Source organism: Bubalus kerabau, chromosome 10 (assembly GCF_029407905.1).
Source record: "Bubalus kerabau isolate K-KA32 ecotype Philippines breed swamp buffalo chromosome 10, PCC_UOA_SB_1v2, whole genome shotgun sequence".
Taxonomy (NCBI): Eukaryota; Metazoa; Chordata; class Mammalia; order Artiodactyla; family Bovidae; genus Bubalus; species Bubalus kerabau.
The window spans coordinates 84,104,923-84,124,751 of NC_073633.1; the positions used below are offsets into that span (position 1 = coordinate 84,104,923).

Below are 19,829 nucleotides of genomic sequence, written 5' to 3' on the forward strand. Positions count from 1 at the left end.
ATGACCCAGATAATCACAATGGTATAATCACTCACCTAGAGCCAGACATCCTGGAATGTGAAGTCAAGTGAACCTTAGAAAGCATCACTACGAACAAAGCTAGTGGAGGTGATGGAATTCCAGTTGAGCTGTTTCAAATCCTGAAAGATGATGCTGTGAAAGTGCTGCGCTCAATATGCCAGCAAATTTGGAAGACTCAGCAGTGGCCACAGGACTGGAAAATGTCAGTTTTCATTCCAGTCCCAAAGAAAGGCAGTGCCAAAGAATGCTCAGACTACTGCACAATTGCACTCATCTCACACGCTAGCAAAGTAATGCTCAAAATTCTCCAAGCCAGGCTTCAGCAATACGTGAGCCATGAACTTCCTGATGTTCAAGCTGGTTTTAGAAAAGGCAGAGGAACCAGAGATCAAATTGCCAACATCTGCTGGATCATGGAGAAAGCAGGAGAGTTCCAGAAAAACATCTATTTCTGCTTTCTTGACTATGCCAAAGCCTTTGACTGTGTGGCTCACAAGAAACTGTGGAAAATTCTGAAAGAGATGGGAATACCAGACCACCTCACCTGCCTCTTGAGCGACCTGTATGTGGGTCAGGAAGCAACAGTTAGAACTAGACATGGAACAACAGACTGGTTCCAAATAGGAAAAGGAGTATGTCAAGGCTGTATATTGTCACCCTGCTTCTTTAACTTATGTGCAGAGTACATCATGAGAAATGCTGGGCTGGAAGAAGCACAAGCTGGAATCAAGATTGCCGGGAGAAATATCAAAACCTCAGATATGCAGATGATACCCACCTTATGGCAGAAAGTGAAGAAGAACTAAAAAGCCTCTTGATGAAAGTGAAAGAGGAGAGTGAAAAAGTTGGCTTAAAGCTCAACATTCAGAAAACTAAGATCATGGCATCTGGTCTCATCACTTCATGGCAAATAGATGGGGAAACAGTGGAAACAGTCTCAGACTTTATTTTTGTGGGCTCCAAAATCACTGAAGATGGTGATTGCAGCCATGGAATTAAAAGACGCTTACTCCTTGGAAGGAAAGTTATGACCAACCTAGATAGCATATTCAAAAGCAGAGACATTACTTTGCCAACAAAAGTTCGTCTAGTCAAGGCTATGTTTTTCTAGTGGTCATGTATGGATGTGAGAACTGGACTATAAAGAAAGCTGAGTGCTGAAGAATTGATGCTTTTGAACTGTGGTGTTGAAGACTCTTGAGAGTCCCTTGGACTGCCAGGAGATCCAACCAGTCCATCCTAAAAGGAGACTAGTCTGGGTGTTCATTGGAAGGACTGATGTTGAAACTGAAACTCCAATACTTTGGCCACCTGATGCAAAGAGCTGACTCATTTGACAAGACCCCGATGCTGGGAAATATTGAGGGCAGGAGGAGAAGGGGACAACAGAGGATGAGATGGCTGGATGGCATCACTTACTCGATGGACATGGGTTTGGGTGGACTCTGGGAGTTGGTGATGGACAGGGAGGCCCGGAGTGCTGTGGTTCATGGGGTCAAAAAGAGTCGGACACGACTGAGCGACTGAACTGAACTGAGGGAAGGAAAAACCTTTTTCTCTTTCCTCCTAGGTTCTTTGTCTGGGGCTCTGCAAATTAAACTGACAAAAGACAGAGTAACAGAGGAAATGGTTTGTCACTTATGCAGATGGAGGACTACAGAGGAAAGAATTGGAGACCATAGAAGCAGTGAGTCTGAGTGATAAATTGTGGAATAGAGACAAGACAAAGAAAGGAAAGAGGCTTTTTAGGGCCTGCAAATTGTGGGAATAAATATGTGGGAGCAACTAGTGAATATAAAGATTATTTTAGTCAGGTTCGTTATACAGATTTATGTCTGTGTCATCTGCATTGATAAGAGTCAACTCTGAGGATTGAGTTCCTCTTTCTGGTACTTTAGAAATGAAATTTCATGTTACCTTTAAAAAGGAAAATTTATGCCCTGCTTTTTAAGTCTGATAGGGGAAGGCAGTTTTTTTCTGTTGTATGCTGTTTTTTAATTGCCTTATCTCAAAATAACCCTTTTGCCAAAATATCAGCTTTTGAAGTAGAATATTCAGATTCCCTCAAAGTCTTATTTTGAGGATTAGTTGAAATGATGTATCAAGAATGATTAGCATAGTACCTGGTATATATATTAAGCACTTCATAAATTCTTATCCATAAATAAGAGACAGAATACAAACCTGTTTTATGATACTTCCATGGACTATCAATGAACTGTATTGTTTTCATAAATATATTTTGAATAGTTTGTGTGATTATCAATAATTTGATTAAGCAGTTTTGTAGGAATTTTGTGAATTGGTTATCATAGACTGAGTCAGTGATGGATAATTGTAATTTTGTGTTGAAGTAAAGCTTCTATCATCTCTGAAATAACAGTGAAAGTCAGTGGGGGGAAAACAGTTTGCTCTATTTATAAACAGCTTACGTATGTAGTGAGATCAAGTTCTGCTCAGCATTACTAGTTTCTCTTACTGACTCAAACATCAGTCAAGGGTATTTTTCACTAGGTCATTTTTACTACACTTTAAAATAGGCTTTAAAAGCATAGTTTTTAGAGTTGAGTTTCATTATGGGGATTTAAAATTTTATGTTTAGAAACCATCTGTTTAATTTTACTCATGTTTGAATTAGTGCTTGAATTAGTGTTTTGTTTACTTTTTTTCCTTTTGTGTAATGGAAGCCTTTCATATATGTCTTGGGTCTTACATTCTTTCCCATTTATACAAGTTTTCTTAGGATGCTCTTCCACAGGTAATTTCTGTAGCGTTTTCTGCAGTTGTAGTGCAGCACTTACCAAATAGCATTGAAGTTCTGTAGAGGTTTTGTTTGTTTGCTTGTACACTTATACTTGTTTTTCATACTAGAATTTAAGTTCCCTAAGAATTCAGACACTCTGCCTTAGCAGTCTTCTTCCCAGTGACTATCCCAAGTTTTTGTACCAAATGAGTACTTACATTGTTGAATGGATGAATAGTTTAGTAACCTTTTATAACTCTAGGATTTCTGTACAGTAATCTTCCAGATTGACCTTTCATTCTTATTTCTTATAATGTCCTCATTATGTTTTACTGCCTTCTAAGACTGGTCAAAGTCAGAACATGACTCATATCCTCAGTCAGCAGTTCTGTAGTGCTAAAAGTTCAGTGGATTCTAAACTTGGTGACATTTGTATCCTCATCAGTCTTCTTCCTTCTCAAATTCGCCTTTCCTGTTTTGATAACATAACGTCTGGTCCTGAAAGTATTCTCTATGGATTATTAATTTTAGTCAGTTTTTTTGTTCTGATAATTCTGAACTGATTATTTGGTATTCCTTCAATGACAAGGCAGATTTTTTTTTAATTCCTGTTGTTGAATTGCATACCAATAAACCATCTAGGTAGAGATAATCATCTACTAATTTGCTGACCTTTGGAGTCTTTTTTTTTCCTCTAGTAAACTATAAATCACTTGAAGTCAAAAGTTGGTGTATCTTAACAATGCACTTTTAGAGACCTGCAGCTTGTGATACATGGGTTTCAGGGAAGGAAACTGCCTAAAAGGATTGACAACCTAAGATTAAAGGGGAAGGAGAAAAATCTTTATAAAATAGGGATACAAATAGGCATCTAGAAGGCAAAATATTAACCCTGTGAGTTTGGAAATTAGGATTCTTTGAGTTTGAGATTGTGTATTATTAATACGATGAAAGATGAACGTGACTTACTATATTATAAAGTGTTAGTAGTCTGTTTTGGAATTTTTCTTTAAACTAACGCTGTTACTCCTTTGGTAAGGTTTCCTCTCATTTTTAAATTTCAGATGTAATGTATTCATTTTTGTGTGGTAGAAGACGTCCTGACTTCTGAAGAGTTTTAATGATTGCTGGAGTGATTTATTTATAAATTCTTATTGTTGAATTGTTTATAAACTTGTTTAGGATCTTAGGGATAATATTTTGATTTCTTCTATTTGCCTAATTTTTCTAGAACTCTTGAAAGGGCTTTGGTGCTTCTGCTAATGTTTTGTACTTTAATAAGGTAGTTGTAATTTTAAAAGTCACTACTTTTTCTTTCAAAAAAGTATTATCTATGTGGTTTTTTCCCCCCTCAAATTATAAAAGTAACACATTTTTTGTCAGTTTTTTGTAAGGTGTCCAAATTGTGCAGGAAGTAAAACCTGATAAATAAGTTATCCTTATTTTTCAGAGATACTAAGTGAAAACAATATTCCATATATTTTTCTGGATTTTTTGTGAATAACTTTAAAAACATTTTTATGTGCATTTATAAAAATGTGTGTGTTTGTCGCTCAGTCGTCCCTGACTCTTTGCAACCCCATGGACTGTAGCCCCCTAGGCTCCTCTGTCTATGGGATTTTCTAGGCAAAATACTGGAGTTGGTTGCCATTTCCTTCTGCAGGGGATTTTCCCAGCCCAGGGATCAAACCTGGGTCTCCTGCATTGCAGGCAGATTCTTTACCATCTGAGCCACCAGGGAAGCCCCTGGGTGATATGCAAGTACCATTAATTAATTCACTTGCTTTTTTTATTCCATGTCAGTTCATATAGGGCTTTATGCTCTAGTAGCTACATTAAAAAAATTTGAAATAAACAGGTAACATTCTTTTTTTCTTCCGTTTTTTTTTTTTTTTTTTTTTCTTCTTCTTTTGCCACACTGTGCAGCTTGCGTGATCTCAGTTCCTCCACCAGCGATTGAACCTGGGCCAGGCAGTTAACATCTGGAATTCTAACCACTAGACCACCAGGGGACTCTGTTAATAGTATATTCTGTTTAACACAATGTCTAAAAAATTACCATTTCTGCATGTATTAAATGCAAAAAATAATGAAATGTTTTGTATTCATTTTTTCCCCCGTTAAAGCGTGTGAAATTTGTTAGTCACTAGGTTGTGTCCAACTCTTTGTGCCAGTGTCCAGCTCAGCCCACCAGGCTCCTCTGTCCATGGAATTATCCAGGCAAGAATATGGGAGTGGGTGGCCATTCCCTTCTCCAGGGGATCTTTCCAGCCCAGGGACTGAACCTGGGTCTTCCTGCCTTGCAGTCAGGTTCTTTACCATTTGAGCCACCAGGGACGCCCATTTTCCCCCCGTGCTGAGTCTTTAAAATCTAGTGTATATTTTATGCTGATGACACATCTCAATTAGAATGATAGACTTTCATTGGAAATACTTAATATATATTTAGATTTTTAAAATTTTACAGTTGAAAAATAGTAACATACCCAAATTCTTCCTAACATACTATATAGGATGAATTTCCAGAAAAAGAATTGTTAGTGAAGCTTTATTTAAAATTTTTGGTATTTGTTGTTTGTTCAGTTGCTCAGTCATGTCCGACTCTTTGTGACCCCATAGACTGCAGCACGCCAGGCTTCCTTGTCCTTCACTATCTGCCGGAGCTTGCTCAAATTCATGTCCATTGAGTCAGTGATACCATCCAACCATCTCATCCTCTGTCATCCCCTTCTCCTCCTGCCTTCAATCTTTCCCAGAGTCAGGGTGTTTTCTAATGAGTTGACTCCTGGCATCAGGTGGCCAAAGTATTGAAGCTTCAGCTTCAGCATCAGTCCTTCCAGTGAATACTCAGGGTTGATTTCCTTTAGATTCGACTCCTTGCAGTCCAAGGGACTCTCAAGAGTCTTCTCCAACACCAGTTCAAAAGCATCAATTCTTTGGTGCTCAGCCTCCTTTATGGTCCAACTCTCACATCTGTACATGACAACTGGAAAAACCACAGCTTTGACTGTGTGGAGCTTTGTCAGCAAAGTGATTTGTCCCCTTTTTAATACACTGTCTAGGTGTGTCATAGTTTTCTTCCAAGGAGCAAGCATCTTTTAATTTCATGGCTGCAGTCACCATCTGCAGTGATTTTGGAGCCCAAGAAAATTAAGTCTGTCACTGTTTCCATTGTTTCCCCATCCATTTACCAAGAAGTGATGGTACCAGATGACATACAACAGTGAAGTTAAATGAAGCAGTCAAGTGAGAAAAGATGAATTTTTCATAATCATGTTTTAAAGGTAAAAGAACAATGTAAATGTGATTTTTTTTTTAAAGGAAGCCTGTAGTCAGTATGGTATTGTTTTACAGAGACAATTAACCTAGCACTACGGAGCCACATGAAGGTTCACTTCTCTGGCTTTTAGTTCCTGTTCTGTAACTTTTAGCCCTGAAACTTAGCTTACAGTGCTTGCATGTCTTCTGGAAAATGGGGATATCTGACCTGCTCACCTTTCAGGGCACCTATTGAGATCAAATGAAATAATGTGCTTGAATTACTATAAAAACTGAAAAGCTTTACAAATTGTAAGATGTGAATATGTAAATCACTTACAAATTTTCATTTCTTGCCTTTGAATCCCTGTCTAGCAGTTAACAGCAAGACAGAATTCCCACTCTAAATGCAGTACTTCTAAAATGCAATTTATTGTCTTTCCAGTTCTCCCCTCTCCTTTCTTTCCATGGGAGAAACACCTTATTCTCTGAATTTTCCTATTTTAAGGTCCTGTAATTTCTGCCAGGTTCAACTATCATGCTCAATATTACAGAATTGTATTTAATTCCTGGTCTCCAAAGCCAGTCAGATCATCCTTTATTATAAGCATTGTTTGAAATTATCCCTTTTCCTTCTGCTATTTCTTTTATCCTCCCATGCATAAAGTATTAAAACATTGTCTCTATTGACTGCTCTACTTACCTTTCTCTTAATCAACTGGTTACAGTGTAAAAAAAAGATTTTAACTTTCTGAAAACTTCTTTGTTTCCCATTCTTTTTAAACTCCGAAACCAATAGTTTCCCATTGCTTGCAGGAGAAAATTCCAGCAGTTTAGTTTGCATTTAGAGTCTATTCTGGCTTTATCTTCTATCTCTTACACTGGCTCTGTTCCTTATCAGAGACTGTTGTTCTCCCAGGTAGGCCATAAATATTCTTGATTGGTAGCAACATTACTAAAAAGCCACATTGCAAGTAATTTTATCCCACAAGTTTAAAAATCCATTTCTAGTCAGTTTGAAAATGTTATGTTATCTTTTGTTCTAGTTCCTTTTTTCAGAAGCTTTAGTAACCTTTTGGATGCATTTAATCTTTCATTACCAAGTAGTTGAAGGTGATAATGGGGCAGTTCAAGTAACCAACCATTTGATATCTTTGATACTGTTTGGCTTTTAACCAGTTCTTTCTATGAGTCTGTGGTCTTAAATATCTACTAAGACCTTCAACCTTGTGTTTGATATAAGGAAATGGAGAATTTTCCCACTGGGGGGAAAAATAAAAACTATAGTACTTTTCACTTAAGAATATTACATGATATATAGGGAGCTTAGTATTGTCTGGTTAAAAAAAAATGATTTCTTATTCCTCCACCAGTTCTTAATATTGCAAGATATTAATGGGCTATGAATATGAAGTTTTGCCTCTTCCGCCATATTCACCTGACCTCTCGCCTACTAGACTACCACTTCTTCAAGCATCTCAACAACTTTTTCCAGGGAAAACTCGTCCACAACCAGCAGGAGGCAGAAAATGCTTTCCAAGAGTTCATTGAATCCCGAAGCATGGATTTTTACACTACAGGAATAAGCAAACTTAGTTCTTGTGGGCAAAGATGTGTTGATTTTAATGGCCCCTATTTTGATGAATAAAGATGTGTTTGAGCCTAGTTATGATTTAAAATTTACAGTGCTAAGTCGCTTTAGACGTGTCCGACTCTGTGTGACCCCATAGATGGCAGCCCACCAGGCTCCCCTGTCCCTGGGATTCTCCAGGCAAGAACACTGGAGTGGGTTGCCATTTCCCTCTCCAGTGCATGAAAGTGAAAAGTGAAAGTGAAGTCGCCCAGTCGTGTCCAACTCTTCGCGACCCCATGGACTGCGGCCCACCAGGCTCCTCCGTCCATGGGATTTTCCAGGCAAGAATGGTGGAGTGGGATGCCATTGCCTTCTCCGAAAATTCACAGTATGAAACTGCAATTACTTTTTTGCACCAACCTAATACCTACTATCACCATCACTGCTACTCAAATTCATTTAAGTAATAATTCTAGTTTTGTTCTCCATAAAATACCACCTGAGGATGTTGTAAGGAGTATATGATACGAAGAACTTGAAACCTTGATGTGTTCAAGAGTGCATGTTATAACTGTTGAATGTTTATTCTTTATGTTTGGCTGCACTGGGTCTTTGTTGTTGCACACAGGCTTTCTCTACAGAGCAGGGCCTAATTTTTTGTTTTGATGCACGGGCTTCTTGTTGCTGACATGGGCACTTGGGCAGGTAGGCTCAGTAGTTGTGGCATGCAGATTTAGCTGTGGCTCCGCAGGATGTGGGATCTTTTTGGACCAGGGATCGAAACCGTGTCCCCTGCATTGGTAGGTGGATTTTTAACCACTGGACCACTAGGGAAGTCCCATTGAATATTTATTTTGAGGTGCTCCTTGAGCAAAATACTTTGCCTCTTTGAACCTGTTTTCTCTTTTGTCATTGGGTATAACACTAATACTTACACTTGTATACTTGTTTGAGGATTAAGTGTATAAAGCATGGTAGCACAGTGTTCAGCACACAGAGTTAGTAGATACTAGCTTGACCATTAAATGTTTTGTCTATACATTTTTAAAAACAGTTCTAGTTTTTGTTTTTGATCACAGTTCACAGCATGTGGGATCTTAGGTTTCTGACCAGGGATCCCTAACCCACGTTGCTGGCTTTGAAAGCACAGTCTTAACCACCGGAACGCCAGGAAGGTCCCCATCTTTACATTTTTTTAGTCTTGTTTGGGCCACTTTTAATGTAAACATTTATCATTTTGTATGCATGTTTAGTCTCTCTGGCCAGCCTGTAATCATGTGATGGTGGTGGAGGTGGCAGAATGTAGTATATGCTGGAATATATTATTAAAATTGTATTCGCACTGCCACTCAGGTTCCAGTATGCAATACAAGGCAATTTATTTGGCAGTAGTTTTTATTACATTTAATGAGCTCTTTCCATCCACTGCCAAGATGACCCTTGAAATAAATCTTTTCCTGAACATTTTGAAAAGCAGTAGATTAGATGATATTAAGTATCTTTCAGCCTCCATATTTATTTAGAAACTAACAGGACTTGAAAAAGAGTTTTGTCTTGAAAGTCTGAGAAGCTTAATGAAAATTATTGAATGAGTGAATGCATCAATTTTGGGTTAGTTTAATTTAGGGACTCTTAAAGTGAAAGTGTTAGTCACTTAGTTGTGTCCAACTCTTTGTGACCCTGTGGACTGTAGCCAGCCAGGCTCCTCTGTCTGTGAAATTCTCCAGGCAAGGATACTGGAGTGGGTAGCCATTCCCTTCTCCAGGGAATCTTTCCAACACAGGGATTGCACCCTGGTCTTCCACGTTGCAGGCAAATTCTCTACTCTCTGAGCCAGCAGGGAAGCCCCAGGGTCTCTTCAACCTTGGTATTACTGACGTGTTTTGTACTGGATCATTCTTGGCAGGGGGTGCTATCTTGTGCGTATTTAGCAACATATCCTTAGCCTCTGCTATGTGGATGCCAGGAGCACCCCTCAACACAGGCCTGACAGTGAATATATCTAGACATTGTCAACAATTCTCCTGGTGGGGATAGGTGGGAGGCAGAATCACCTGTGATGGAGAGCCACTGTGAAAATCTAGTCTTTTATTGTGGAGAAGCTCTATACAGTCAGCAAAAACAAGACCGGGATCTGACTATGGCTCAGATCGTGAACTCCTTATTGCCAAATTCAGACTTAAATTGAAGAAAGTAGGGAAAACCACTAGACCATTCAGGTATACCTAAATCAAATTCCTTATGATTATACAGTGGAAGTGAGAAATAGATTTAAGGGCCTAGATCTGATAGATAAGAGTGCCTGATGAACTATGGATGGAGGTTCATGACACTGTACAGGAGACAAGGATCAAGACCATCCCCATGGAAAAGAAATGCAAACAAGCAAAGTGGCTGTCTGGGGAGGCCTTACAAATAGCTGTGAAAAGAAGAGAAGAGAAAAGCAAAGGAGAAAAGGAAAGATATACCCATCTGAATGCAGAGTTCCAAAGAATAGCAAGGAGAGATAAGAAAGCCTTCCTCAACGATCAATGCAAAGAAATAGAGGAAAACAACAGAATGGGAAAGACTAGAGATCTCTTCAAGAAAATCAGAGATACCAAGGGAACATTTCATGCAAAGATGGGCTCGATAAAGGACAGAAATGCTAGGGACCTAACAACAGAAGATATTAAGAAGAGGTGGCAAGAGTACACAGAAGAACTGTACAAAAAAGATCTTCACAACCAGGATAATCATGATGGTATAATCACTCACCTAGAGCCAGACATCCTGGAATGTGAAGTCAAGTGGGCCTTAGAAAGCATCACTATGAACAAAGCTAGTGGAGGTGATGGAATTCCAGTTGAGCTGTTTCAAATCCTGAAAGATGATGCTGTGAAAGTGCTGTGCTCAATATGCCAGCAAATTTGGAAGACTCAGCAGTGGCCACAGGACTGGAAAAGATCAGTTTTCATTCCAATCCCAAAGAAAGGCAATGCCAAAGAATGCTCAATCTACCGCACAATTGCACTCATCTCACACGCTAGCAAAGTAATGCTCAAAATTCTCCAAGCCAGGCTTCAGCAATATGTGAACTGTGAACTTCCAGATGTTTAAGCTAGTTTTAGAAAAGGCAGAGGAACCAGAGATCAAATTGCCAACATCTGCTGGATCATGGAAAAAGCAAGAGAGTTCCAGAAAAACATCTCTTTCTGCTTTCTTGACTATGCCAAAGCCTTTGACTGTGTGGATCACAATAAACTGTGGAAAATTCTGAAAGAGATGGGAATACCAGACCACCTAAGCTGCCTCTAGAGAAACCTATATGCAGGTCAGAAAAAACAGTTAGAACTAGACATGGAACAACAGACTGGTTCCAAATAAGAAAAGGAGTACAGCAAGGCTGTATATTGTCACCCTGCTTCTTTAACTTCTGTGCAGAGTACATCATGAGAAATGCTGGGCTGGAAGAAGCACAAGCTGGAATCAAGATTGCCGAGAGAAATATCAATAACCTCAGATACGCAGATGATACCCACCTTATGGCAGAAAGTGAAGAAGAACTAAAAAGCCTCTTGATGAAAGTGAAAGAGGAGAGTGAAAAAGTTGGCTTAAAGCTCAACATTCAGAAAACTAAGATCATGGCATCCGGTCCCATCACTTCATGGCAAATAGATGGAGATACAGTGGAAACAGTGTCAGACTTTATTTTTTTGGGCTCCACAATCACTGCAGATGGTGATTGCAGCCATGGAATTAAAAGACGCTTACTCCTTGGAAGGAAAGTTATGACCAACCTAGATAGCATATTCAAAAGCAGAGACGCTACTTTGCCAACAAAGGTCCGTCTAGTCAAGGCTGTGGTTTTTCCAGTGGTCATGTATGGATGTGAGAGTTGGACTATAAATAAAGCTGAGCAGCAAAGAACTGATGCTTTTGAACTGTGGTGTTGGAGAAGACTCTTGAGAGTCCCTTGGACTGCAAGGAGATCCAACCAGTCCATTCTGAAGGAGATCAGCCCTGGGATTTCTTTGGAAGGAATGATGCTAAGGCTGAAACTCCAGTACTTTGGCCACCTCTTGCGAAGAGTTGACTCATTGGAAAAGACCCTGATGCTGGGAGGGATTGGGGGCAGGAGGAGAAGGGGACGACAGAGGATGAGATGGTTGAATGGCGTCACTGACTCGATGAACATGAGTTTGGGTGAACTCCGGGAATTGATGATGGACAGGGAGGCCTGGCGTGCTGCGATTCATGGGGTCGCAAAGAGTCAGACATGACTGAGTGACTGAAGTGATTTATAAAAGAGTTTAAGTAAGTCTTAGATAAATTTTGGCAAATCAACATTTTAGGATATAGATATTTAACAAATTACAAATGCAGCAGTATTTTTTCCATGTTGTCGTTTTATTTTTAATCTCAAGGCAGTTGTGTGGCCTAAAATTACTGGCTAAGAATAGGAGCTTGAAAACTAAGATCTTTCTGTTGCAGATATGTTTTATATGCAGCTTTTGCCAGGAATGTTCAAAGTTGCTAAGTCTTTGAAAGTTTTCATCTGAGAAAGATGTGTCTTCTAAGCTATTGACATTGCCCTGTTGATACCCAGTTAAATTGAACAGGAATCCTACCTTCCTTTTTTTTTTTTTGTCTGTGAAAGCAATTGATTTTAAGTACCTTTAAATTGTATGTTACTCCTACCTCCGCATTTGATACCTATTTTGAGGATATTTTTCAAATGAAGGAATTTTGCTTGCATTCTGTCTGACAGTACATTCTAAATAAAATAGTTTTAAAACTGAGGATAGCAATGGCTTCTTTGGAATGCATTTATCTGGATGATAAATAAAGATTCCTTAATTTGAAACCGAAACCATGAATTAGGTAGAATTTTAGAAATTCCCTTATATGACTTGTCAGAAGTTCCATTAAAAAATAAACCCAGGATATTTGGATTTGGTCTATTTATTAAGGAACTTGGTTTGTCAGTTGTATAAATCTGTTTTGCTGTTAAAAAAATTTTTTTTTTACATTGTACTTCATGGATTAATCTTACTTCAAATATATTATTTTTATTTAAAAAATATTTTAAAAGTATGTTTAGTTCTTCATAAAGAATAATTGGGAAAAGTTGTGTCTCAGTTAAATCTTTGGTGAATTTATGTATTTTTTGCTTAAATTGTTGTCGGTAGTAATTTCTGAGCTAATGCTTTTCATGAGTAACCTACATATAGTTGACCCTTGAACAACACAGGTTTGAACTGTGCATGTTCATGTGTAGGTGGACTTTTTTCAGTAGTAAATACTACAGCACTACAGGATTCGTAGTTGGTTGAATCCATGACTGGAGAACTGTGGATATGGAGAAATCACCTAGATGGAGAACCTCCTATAGGTTATACATTCCCACTGCACAGAAGGTTGGTGTCCCTGTATCCTGTGTCATTCAGGCATCAATTCTATTTGAGTTTTAAATTGTATTTAGTTTTAGATATAGCTGAGTTTCTTCTCTGTGAAGATGATGCACAGGACATTCATTGTTAGAAAGTAAAATCTGTGCGTTGAGCTAAACATTTATTGATGAAATAGCATTTTTTATGTGATGTCAATGTATGACTTGGTCTTTTTAAAAAATTGGTTTTGTTAAGATACCATTTGATACAGTTTTAAATGTATTATTTAAAATCACCTCAGTAAGTGTAATACATTAAAATTCATTAATTTTATGTGTTCAATCTGAATTTTGAAAACAACTTTTTAAGGTATTGTGTTCTATAAAATTCACATGTTTTATAAGTACAGTTTGAGTTAAATTTATATCGTGTAGGTGTCACTGAAATCTAGTTTTATTACACTTCCATCCCATGAAAAAGTTGCCTCATCTCCTATCATAGCCAGTTTTTGTGGCCACCCTCAGCTGCAGGAATCCACCAAAATGCTTTTCTAACAGCACTAATTTTGCCTTTCCTAGAAATTTCATATGAATGGAATCATCTAGAATGTACACTTGTATCTGGCATTATGTTTTTGAGGCCATCCACATTGTTAAGTAAGTACAGTCGCTCAGTCATGTCCGACTCTGCGACCCCATGAATGGTAGCCTACCAGGCTCCTCTATCCGTGGGATTTTCCAGGCAAGAGTACTGGAGTGGGTTGCTCTATCCTTCTCCAGGGGATTACTGAATAGTATTTCCATTTTTTATAATTTATCCTTTCATTAGCTGAAGGACATTTAAATTGTGTCCAGTTTAAAGCTATCATTATTAATAATGCCTTTATGAATATTCCATATAGATCTTTGTTTTTTACAAATAAAAGTATGTATTTCTCATATGGGCTCACTGGATTATGTATCATAAGTCTATGTTTAACTTTTTAAGAAATTGTGAAACTGATCACCAATTCATGTTCTTATCAGTATGAGGGTTTCAGTTTCTCCACATCCTCTCCAAAGCTTAGTGTTGTCAGTCTTAAATTTTAGTGATTTTATTGTATTTGTAATGGTGCTTTAGTCACTAAATCGTGCCTGACTCTTGTGATCCATGGATCCATGGAGCCTGCTAGGCTCCTCTGTCCAAGGGATTTTCCAGGTAACAATACTGGAGTGGTTAGCCATTTCCTTCTCTAGGGGATCTTCCCAACCCAGGGATCAAACCTGGGTCTCCTGCACTGCAGGCAGATTCTTTACCAACTGAGCTACCAGGGAAGTCCTGTTGTAATGGTATTTCATTGTATTATTTAATAGCTCTATTGAGTTATGATTCGGATACCATGTATGTATAATTCATCCAATTCAAGTGTACAGTTCAGTGACTTTACATATATTCAGAATTCTGTGATCATTACTACAGTCAGTTCTAGAACATGTTCATCACCCCTCAAAAGAAACCTGCATCCCTTAGCCATTCCCTCCCATCTCACACACACACACACCAGCTCTCAGCAGTCACAAATCTACTTTGTCTCTCTAGATTTGCCTATTCTAGACACTTTATAAATGAAATCATATAGTACTTGGTCCTTCGTGACTGGCTTCTTTCACTTCTGTTTTCAGAGTTCATCAGTGTTGTAGCATGTATCAGTCCTTTTATTGCTCAGTAATATTTCATTTTGGATATACTATTTATCCGTTTATTGGTTGACAGACATTTGGATTTTTTCCCTCTCCCTTTTGGTGTTAATACTGCTGTAAACATTTTTGTACAAGGTTTTTTTCATTTCTCTTGATTTTATACCTGGAAGTGGAGTTGCTGTATGTTTAGCCTTTCGAGGAATTGCCAGACTGTTTTATGGTGTAACTCTTCGCTATGACATTCCCAACAGAAGTGTGTGAGTTTCAGCACTTCTTTTTTTTTTTTAATCTTAGCAATCCTGGTGGGTGCTGTAGTGTCTCATGGTTTTGATTTCCTTTTCTTTGATGAGTAATAATGGAGAATATCTTTTTATGCATACATTTAATAAAGCCATTTGTATATCTTCTTTGGAGAACTGTCTGTTCAGGGGCTCTTCCCACTTCAAAATCAGACTGTCTTTTTACTATAGAGTTGTGCTTGTTTTATATTCCAGATAAAAGTCCTGAATCAAGTAAATGATTTGCAAATATTTTCTCCTTTTATGTACACATTGTTCACATTCTTTATGGTGTCCTTTAAAGCACAAGGTTTTAAAATTTGATCTTATCTCATTTATCTGTTTTCCTTTTGTTGCTTGTATTTTTGATGTGTCTTAAGAAATCATTGCCTAATCAAGGTCATGAAGATTTATGCCTAAATTAAGTTTTATAGAGTTCTTATGTGTGTGTTTATGACCCGTTTTGAGTTAATTTTTATATATGGTATAAGGTAAGAGTCCAATTAATTCTTTTGCATGTGGATGTATGGATATCTAATTTTCCTAGTGTTATTAAGAGACCATTTCTTTTTTATGTTTTTTCCCCCCATTTAATTTGTCTTGGTACTCTTGTTGATTTGCCTATAAATGTTGGAGTTTATTCTGGTCTCTTAATTCTGTTCCATTGATTTCTGTCTATCCTGTGCCAGTATCTCATTGTGGTTTTATTAGCATACTTACTGATGTTGAATATTTTTCCAAATGTTTGTTGTTTGTGTATCTTTGGTGGTCAAATCTTTTGCCTCTTTTAAACAGTTATATCATTTGACTTAGAGAGTTGTAAGAGTATTTATAGTGAATATAAATATTTTGCAAGTATTTCTCATTTTTTATAGCTTGCCTTTTCATTTTCTTTACAGTATCTTTTAGTGGCATATTTGGGGATGGCATATTTTGCCACTCCAGTGGATTCTAAAAACCTTGTGAAATCAACAGATCTTGGCAACTGATCAGAACATCTTGGAGATAGTAGTATAATTAACAATAGTAGGGAAGAAGTTGAGGTCAGTTTAGGATATATTGAAATTGAGATTCCTGGTGACATCCATGTAAAAATGTACTTTCTGTTCCTTCAACTTGGAACCCTTTATTTCAGGATATTCCCACAGCTGACTTTTTTTTTTTTGTCATTCAAGTCTCAGCTCAGTTATCAGTTCCTAAAATAGACCTTTCCTGACCATCTTATCTAATGTTGAACCTTCCAAACATCATTCCAAACATATCTATTACATAACCCAATTCTACTTTCTCTGTACTCCATTCTCTGAAGCCATCTTACTGTGTATTTGCTTTTTGTTCTATGTTATCCTATCAAAATATAATCTCCCATTAGGATAGAATCCTCTCTGTCTTGGTCTTCAGTGTCGCGTTAACATTTCCCCCTCTGAATTAACTGTGGTTCCTTTCTGTCAAATTCTTTTTGGATCCTAAACTTCTCATTTTCTTGGCCTTATGAAACCATTTATAAAGTTTAAAATTGATCCAGAAGTTGTAGTTAAAACAAAGAAAGATATCCCTTAAACTGCATTTTTGTTTGAGCCTTACCTAGAGATAAAAAATGTCATTAAAAATAATATACAGAAGGGTCATGCCCTTTTTCTTTCTCATCATTGACTTTAGATAATTTACATTGATTTTAATTGATGTTCATTAGTGATGGGTGTGAGTGCATTTTTATTGCTTTATACTGAGAAATCCTAGTTATCTGGAAACAGAATTGGATATCATATTGAATTAATTTTTCAGTCCTTTCCCTCGCTCTAAAAGATTCTGCAGATTTTTACACTTGATTGTCTCTTTTCTGTTTTACAGAATAAGAAAGTCTGAGTTTTGCGAAAAAATCAGAAAAGAACTAAGAAGATAGTCGACAAGAACTTTCCGATTTGCATAATGTAAGTTCTTTTCACTATTCTCGGCCTGAATTTTGTGTTAGCTGACAAAGCTGTCTCTATGGAAACAAATAGTGCAACTTCTGAGAATGTCAGAGGAATGCTGATCACTTAATATGAGACTTTCCAGCTGCTGGTCAAAGGGCATTACTCCTAGAAGGGGAGGAAGGATGACTTGAAAAAAATATCTGGAGTTCTAGTTGCTAGTTTAGACCAAGTATGTTTATGTCCATGAAGTGTATGTTTTACATTTCCCTCTGCCTAAGACTTAGGATACTGATTATATCGGAACTCACCTTCTTATAGCAGTTCGTGTTTCCTGGCTCTCATATAAGTGGTTTTGTTTCTTGGTATGGAGTTTTCAGTGAGCCTGTATCCCTCAGGCTATTTCAGGCCCCCCATTCTCAATCATTTGTACTTATTGAAACTTACTTAGCTTCTTTTTACCCCCTTCTTCTGTATTCAATTCACATAAGCAGAGCCCTTTTTCTCTCGCTAGTTTGAAGTTAGCATTGAAATAGCTTTGGCCTGTGAGCCTGAAAATTCATTTTCTTCTTTTGTGGAATACATAGAGTTGTTTATTTATTTATTTATTTTCTTTCCACACCCCCTCGCCACCCCCAGTCCCACGAGGTGGGATGTATAAGTTGGGATTCTGATGAGGATTTGAAATGTGGGCATTCAGGGGGTTTTTAAAACAGTTAATTTATAATTAGAGGATAGAGAAGAGAGGGATACTCTTTAGGGCCAGCAGCTTGTAACTACTTTAGCTGCATAAGGCAGTCTTTTATTTACATATAAGGAGGTAATTCTCTAGTTCAGTCATTTACCCGCCTCCAATTCCAAATCGTCAAACAAAGGAATTGTTTTTTTTTTGAGAATGAGAGCATAATTCCTTTGGATTGGTACTCTTTCATTGTTTATTTTCATGTGTTGGCTGCATAAATAAGCTAGAATATTCATGGTTTGTCTGTTTTATAATGATCTTTAATTTTAAAACTATGGGACACAGCATAATGTTTCTTTGTGGAACAATCTGTCTTGTATTTCATGAATTAACTCATGAGCGTTATTATTGAGTCTTGGAGTTTTGGTACTGTGAGATCATTATTTAATTGAGGTAATCTGGAAAATTTTCTTGAAATAGTGGCTTGTGGTAGATCTTGAAAGTAGAACATGAAAGGAGAAGCAGTTCTTATTTCTTAGTTCATAAGGCGTTTGGGCAGGAAGAGAAAGATGTGGGATAGGCAGGCACAAGTGAGGAAGCTAACTTAGAAGACTTGCGCAGGGAAGTAGTAAAAAATACAGTTAGAAAGTTGAGATTTTATCTTGTGAGTTTGGATTCTATTCTCTAGGCAATATGAAAGCCATCAGATATTCTGAACATAGGAATAGTTTATTCATATGCCTAATTAGGTGTTTATCCCTTACTAGTTATCAGGGCTATGCAGATCAGTAAGATCCCTGCTGATTAGATCATTTATCTGTAGGACATATAGTCACCTTGAAATTGTGTTAAATCAAAACCTGTAGCACCCTTCAATTTTTCTCCTCCTCTCTCTCATTCCCTTCTCTTGAATTCTCCATCTTGGTTAATGACATTGCTGTCCACCTAATGACCCAAAGATAGTGTCCATGAAATCCTAGTGCCTGGTTCATATTCTGAAGCCTGCAGTTTGCTTGGTCCTATGCTAGGCAGGCAGTGTCACAGATCCAGAGATGAGTCAGCTTAATTCCTGACTTCCAAAGGTTTCTAGTCTGGTGGGGCAGACAGACAGATTCAGACTGCTGTAGTTGAGTTTGATCAAAATTGTGATAGGGATTGAGAGGAGGCACATGTCCACTGTGGAAAATTACGAAAATCCAGAGGAGAATGTATGTGAGGTGAGACTTAAAAGTAGACAAGGATTAGGTTCTAGACAGTCTGGTTCTAGAGCCTATACTCTTAAATGCTGTGCTGCCTTGAGTAACTGGGGAGACATAGTGGCATTAATTAGAGTTGAGAATGGAGGAAAAGGATCAAGGAGTATAGAGGAGATTAAAGGGAAATATAAGTTTAGTTCTGGACACATTAGTTTCTAGATTCCTGTGGGAAATTGTGGTAGATAAACTAATGGGCAGGATCCTGTCTCTATGGCTTTAGTACCTCAGGAAGGGGTAAGTGCTCAATTAAATTTATGTTCAAATCACCCCTCTTTTTTCAATCTTTGATGGCTTTCTTACTGCCTTGAGATTAAAGACTTATATTTAAGACTTTTTTAAGTTGGACCCAGTCAAATTTTCCTGCCAGTATCCTCTTGTACAAACTGACCGCTATAATTCAACTAGCCTTGTTTATGCTTTCCCCAGACTTTATATTTTTCTGTCTTTGGTTCATATGGCCTCTTTTCTTACTCTTTCATCCTGTCCTCAAGGCCTACTTCAGTCCCTGTTCCTCATTTATAAAATAGGCATATTTGGACCTACTTTTAGAGTTGTAGCAAGGATTAAGTGATTGAATACTGTGTAAAGTGCTTTCAGTAGTATATGGCATAGAATTATGAGCTCAGTAAATGTATTTGTTAATACTACTACTACTGCTGCTATTACTACATCCTTCTTCTCTTCCTTTTGCCCTGCTATATGTAATAGAAACCCCAAGTTTTAGTAATTCTGTAACCTATATAATCTACTTAATGTGGCTTTTTTTTCATTCTAACCATCTTAGGTTAGGACCCCGTTTCTTACAGTTGCCCTCAAATTGGTCTCATTGCCACCCTTCGGTCTGTCCTCTAGCCTTCTACCAGAGAGATATTTATCTAAAAGTGAGTGTAATCATGTCATCCCCTGCTTTAAATCTTAAAATAATTCTTAACTACTTTCAGGGTAAAGGTCGGAGTCTTTAGCTGTTACCTTTTCCATGTGGCCCCTGCCTGCTTTCTAGTTTTATCCTTGTTCATGTATGGCATATTCCCATTGTCCCATCCAGCCATTTGCA

General features: G+C 37.7%; 1 protein-coding gene across 7 annotated transcripts in view; it reads left to right on the forward strand.

Annotated features, from left to right (window-relative positions):
- Nucleotides 1–19,829, forward strand: part of PALS1 (protein associated with LIN7 1, MAGUK p55 family member) — a 79,398-nt gene that overhangs the window by 11,223 nt on the left and 48,346 nt on the right. For 5 of the 7 annotated variants that reach the window (XM_055538388.1, XM_055538390.1, XM_055538386.1 and 2 more), the window contains exon 2: nt 16,776–16,855. The gene's annotated coding sequence lies outside the window, so the exon portion shown is untranslated. Of the gene's footprint in view, nt 1–1,591; nt 1,709–16,775; nt 16,856–19,829 lie in introns of all 7 variants that reach the window. The other 2 variants (XM_055538387.1, XM_055538391.1) reach the window with 1 other exon arrangement.